The sequence below is a fragment of the Zophobas morio genome, unplaced genomic scaffold, assembly GCF_036711695.1.
Source record: "Zophobas morio isolate AGI-343-1 ecotype UQ-CSIRO unplaced genomic scaffold, CSIRO_AGI_Zmor_V1 ptg000115l, whole genome shotgun sequence".
Taxonomy (NCBI): Eukaryota; Metazoa; Arthropoda; class Insecta; order Coleoptera; family Tenebrionidae; genus Zophobas; species Zophobas morio.
Window position 1 is genome coordinate 104,935 of NW_026972220.1, and position 5,786 is coordinate 110,720.

Genomic DNA, 5,786 nt, shown 5'->3' on the forward strand with positions numbered 1-5,786 from the left:
TTCTTAGTAATTCAGGTGTATTACACTTTACGAAATAATTGTATATTGCAAGATACGCTAACACCTACATTTTAGTTGAACCTCTCGAAGATTTAGCTTAAGTCTTTATTTCAAATAATATTTTGTTTTACTAAGTAATTTGAACTTATAATTTCAATATAAAAAGCCTATTTTATTTTAGAGTTACAAATATGCAGACAATACTTAATTAATAAAATTATTACAAATTTGAAAGGGTAACGTCAGTTTTCTTTTTGCTTTTTCATACCTGCAAAATATAGTTTGTATGACAAATTATATAGATGTAAAAGATCCTATAAAACTGATAAATATAAGTGCACCGAAAACGGAAGTATAAAAAAGTCAAAGAGTAAAGAGTATTAAATAGCAAGGACACTTGAAGTGCTAAGAAAAAAAGTAAGTCAAAGGAACTTATTTATACTACTACTGATAGATATACCAAAAAAAGTAAGTAAAACGGTTTACTTGACCGCAAAATCCACCTTACAAGATTTTAGAGTTTGAATTATATATAAACTATATATTTGATAACATAGATTGTAATAAATAAAGGGTGATAACATTTTATTTTAAGTAAAAAAGATAAACGGATAGACTCTGAAAAAAGGCATACAAAGGTTCGAATTTATTTTCACAGCTTAACTTAAACCCAGACCAAAAATAAACAAAGCTATCAACCATTAGGAAAATAAGAAGTAAAAATTATTGTAAATCTCTAACACAAAAATACTTTTTTAGTTTTATCAAAAACCTTCTTTAAAAGGTCAAAATCTACATAAAAATCTAAAATTTCTCGTATAAAAACTACAGGCGGCCTGCGATGGGCAACAAACATTAAAATTTAAAGTTTTTCCTAAAGTAAAAGAGCCAAAATGTTTTAATTTCGTCTTTATTCATTTATGTAGCCTGACTAGTTTACCAATTGGACCCCATTTTAGGAGTTATTCCCAAGGGCTTACAATAATTAACTTTATTACTTGTGACCTAAGAACCTTCTCTGTGCCGTGTCCTAACGTCTCGTGTTGTTTATTAACGGTCATGTTGTTAACCCTCCCTATTGAGACTGAAAAAATGTGAAGGGGGTTGTCCATTTCCTGTAAAAGGCTCTAGTACCCGCGGGATACTTAAAGCGTCAAATATCGGATTTCAACGTTAGTAGAAGTATCAGGCACTGGGAATCCCTAAAAATGTCTATAAGTTCCTCATTTAATGTGCAACCTTGCAGACCTTTTCCCTTGACCCACTCGCGTTACAAGGGCATAAGGTTGCCCCAACCTCAGTGGCAATTTTCCTCAAGGGATCACCGGGTGAATTCACCCTACGCATATTTGTTTCAGATAAAGTGTGTCGGGCAAACTCTTGTGGTTACCTCTGGTTAATAAGCCTGCATTACATCTCTGTTGAGCTGTAAAACAACGGTAACAAGCTCAAATATGCGTGAGTGGCATTACTATCAAGAGCCAAACCAAATTTATTATAGACGTTTTGTCTGGCATCAATAAAAAATTCATTGGGGTCAAAAACGTTTATATGCATTCCAATTAATAATTTATTTTTTAGATAGTTATTAGCTTCTCTCCTCGTGCTAGTCTTTTTAAATTGATATTGGACCGGCCAAGAAAAAGGTAGTAGCTAAAATCATTGACAGTAGCTTGGGGTACATTAAATTTTCCTTTATGCTTATTAGGTCGTGCTACAAAGGCGCCATTTCCTTTCTTCAAAATCCCATTTAACTTTAACCGTTCTTTTAGGCGTCACCTCACATATCATGACTACTTTATACAATTGTTCTCTTTTTTCATGTATAGTGACTCCTTTTGAGTATACTACTGAAATAAACTTATTACCTTTATAATTTTTATTTCCAGGAACAGATTAAAAAAGGTTGATATATGACCTCTTTTTAAAAATGATCTCTAAACATTTTTTAAAATTCTTCATTAATGAGTTTAAATGGTCTATTAACGATTTCAGTCATACATCTAAAGGAAGCTTTAAATATGATTTATTAAGCAAGGAAAAGAAAGTTGAATGCATATAACTTTTGAAAGAAGCATCATTAGTGGCACTCGCTTTGCCCAAAAGGAGTTAACTTTAAAGTAGAAATATTAATTCTTAAGATTTCTGAGTATGTTGGAATGTACTCATCTACAATAATGTCCAAAGCGTCGCTTTTTTACCACCAATTCCATGGATAAAACCTTTTTCAAGCTAATCTCTAAGGGGGGGCTAATTCTTTTATTATGATGCGCTATGTTAATTAAGGGTATGCGGTATTTCAACTTTTCTAAGTGGTAGATCTTTAATTTTCTCTTTAGGAAGAAACGGTAATTCCAGTTTTCTTCGAAGTAAACACAGCACAGTCCGAAACAGACCGGGGAGGGATGGAAACATTAGTGCCCTGATTCTAAAGAAATTTTTATAATACTATCGCAAAAATAACCGTATAAAACAAAAAATTACAATCAGGGGAGTAAAAACCATTAAAAATGTTTCGATCAATCGTTATGACCTTTTCGCGAAGAACTGAGGTTTGAGAATAGTAGAAGGCAGCCTTGCAAACATTCATCCCCAAATGCTCCTTGCCAGTCATTGAGATGCTGGCCAAAAAAAAAAAAAAGGTAAGTTAAACTCTACACGGTAACCGGTTAAGGAATACGTAGTGCCAGCCGCTTAAGAACATTTTAAATTTTTTCTCTTTCCCGCAGCACTAGCCGGTTTCCCTGAAACCAAGGTGTAGCCATAATTATTACCCGTTAGTAGGCTTCGTGAGGTGTGCGGATGATAACCACTCTTGTAAGCTCTAAAGCAATTCAGAAGGGTACTGTAAGAGTTTCATCTTGTGAGCATCAAAATTTTTTTGTAAGACTAGTTATTGTTCTAAATGAAGGAAGTGATAGCCTTGCATTTAGGTGCAAGATTACAGGAAAATAAACTGTGGGTATTTTCAAAGGCGGAACTTTGAAGGAAAAGGAGGTCAATAAAAATTGAATCAATAACTGTTTCAAAAATTTGAAAGGGTATGCCTGGTTTTTGAAAATGTGAAGAGGCTAAGATTTAGGTATTCGATAATTTTTGTATATAACTTTAAACTTTTTTTTCATTATTATGTAAGAATTCTTTATCAACAAAGCTTTGGAGGTAAAAAAACACTTTATACTTTTATCACATAGAAAGCCACTGAGTGCAGAATAAAACTTGTATAATTTTCCATTAATACAATGACTTTCGTAGTTGATTTTATAATGGATAGGGGACAAATTTTCAAAAGGAACAGAAGAATTTGAAAGAGTTATAAAAACGCATAAAATACGCAACAGTTGTAAATAAAGCACAATAGTAAGTCTGCCTCTCTTATTAACTTAAAAAAAAATAGCAATGCAACCAAAGTAAGTATAAGTTGATTATAAAAGGCACGCTGGTGAGTCGCTGACCTTAAAAAAGTGAACTGCAATGCGGGTTATATCTGACCTATTTAACAGAATCTATCTTATTAAATTCAATGACATATCAAGGAATATTAACTTATGAAACTCATCAATATATTAAAAGCACTCATTAGGCCATCAATATCTAATAGATAGTGACAGCCCTTCCAGGGTAGAGTGAAATTTTAAACAGGAGAACAGGGACTAAGAGTGGTTTCTAAATAAATTGGCGACTTCTCTTTCAAAGGAGGCAAGGAGAAAACAAATAAAATTTAAATGCATAAAGAAGGAAGAACCAATGGCAAAGTGTAGTTATAGAGAAAGTCTATACTACCTAATTTTTTTACAAACTGTGGTCTACGAATAGGAAATAAATTAATAAACTAGCGCTAATAACCAGTTCACACGCAAATATTGTATATATAGGAGAAAAGGACTGTTTGAAATAGCATAGGTTTATAATTGCAAGTTTCTTCTAAAAAGGATGGGGAGTTTTTAATAAGGCGAAAAGGAAAGGAATTAGCGGAAAGGTAAAACGGTTTTGTTAGTATCCTCTGTTAAAACGCTTAACTTGACAACACTTTTAGTAATAGGGCAGTCAAAGTCCAAGAATGATATAAAATTTAAATAAAAAAAAAAAAAATTGTCGTCAAGTTAAGTAAAGAAAACAGATTTAAGTAATTTTTAATAAAGTAACAAGTCTAAAAATTATAGATAAAAAACAAGTATTTTAATAAAAAAGGGCAGATTATAGGTTAAAGAAGTAATAGAATAACTAACTAAATAATAAAGAAATATATTTGAAAACAAAGAACTAAAAGGGCAAAATGAACAAAAAAAAAAAAAAAGAGAAAACTGAATAGCAAAAAGCCGAAGTGTCATACGTTATAGAACTGGCTTACTACAGATGTGATTTATAATTGATTGCTGCTTAATTTACTTTAATCGAGGGAGCAAAAACCACTAGTTCCTTAACGATTCTATGGGCCATTAACGAGAACAGGTGCGCGTTCTCATAGGTAAATAGTATATAATAAAAAGACGTAGAAGCAAGTAATAAAAATATTAAGTGAAAAGGGATGCATTCCATAATATTATACACATATATAATTAAGTTAATTTAATAAATAGGTAAAGTTAGCCATACCCCTCCCCTCTTTTAATAGGTCTAAGAAATGTTTTGACCGGGAGTACTTGGCAACGTAGGAGGAGCCGTAATCAAGAGGCTGTCATATAAGATTAACTTACATAGGCAGGAGGTTACACTTTCTATGTAGCTAGCTGTTGTGCACAAAGCAGGAGGACATCCACCATTTTTAGTAGGCGATTTTGTAGTATTTGTAGAGGAATGAATATGTTTGTTTAAAAAATAGGCACTAGTGATAGAGTCCTAGACCACCAGCAGGTGTATAGGTACAGAAACTCTTTTTTTAAATGCAGGTTGCCTTTCCTGGATAGTAAGGGATCTAACACGGTTATAGCTTTTTCTGGTTTTATAACGACTTAAGAAAAATGTGGAGTTTAGCTTAGTCGATGGTCACGTACAATTTTGAGGTATCTAAGCTTCTTAATTCGAGGGCTGACAGTTTACCTGAGACCTAAGGGAGTATCCCTCCCTTTGTTATAATTACAAAGCTACTTTTCGACTCATTAATTATCAACCTCTGTGTGGAAAGGCATGTCTCAATTACTATCAACTGAGACTGTATGTTTTTAAAGAGCAGGCAGGCGGGTTCTGAACTATACTATAAGGCTGTATTGTCAACGTATTGAGTCTAGTTTTCTATTTTTTCGACAGTTGTGGCATGTCGGACATGTAGATAGAAAAAAGTAAAGGGGATACTAAGAAACCTTGTGGAACACCCGTCTTTAATTGTCTAAAAGCGGAGTTCAACGAACTTACTCTAGCGGTAAAGGTTCTATTCGTTAGGTATGAAGTGTACCACCACCGTCAAGTAAAAAGGGGAGCTAGATGGTCGTGTCCTATTTTAACGAAGGGCCTTCTCAATTTCTAAAAGACCGCAGGTGTTACTTTTTTTTACCAGAAAGCTTTTGTAGCTTCCCTCATAAGCCTAATTATCTAGTGAATTGTGGAGTACTTAATTCGAAAACCAAATTAAAAATTAGACAGGACGCACTTGCCATCCACAAATTCTTATAATTTACAAGGAACTCCGCTTCTATCCCCTTTTCTAGACCGGACAACAATCTTTTTGGGGGATAATCTTTAATAAAACAGTTAGAGGAACTAGTTAGAGGAATGAAAATTACGTAAGCCAATTTCCACAGCTTGGGGAAGCAAGCTATGGTGGATCTTTGAATTAATTAATATTAAAA

At 33.2% G+C, this 5,786-nt stretch overlaps 1 long non-coding RNA gene across 1 annotated transcript; it reads right to left on the reverse strand.

The window, feature by feature from the left end:
• Positions 1 to 2,133: 2,133 nt before the first annotated feature.
• LOC135144982 (uncharacterized) lies at positions 2,134 to 2,957 on the reverse strand. The gene is made up of 3 exons (XR_010283295.1): positions 2,681 to 2,957; positions 2,485 to 2,621; positions 2,134 to 2,428 (listed from the first exon to the last, which is right to left on the reverse strand). It is a non-coding gene; the product is annotated as an uncharacterized LOC135144982 (long non-coding RNA).
• Positions 2,958 to 5,786: the final 2,829 nt, after the last annotated feature.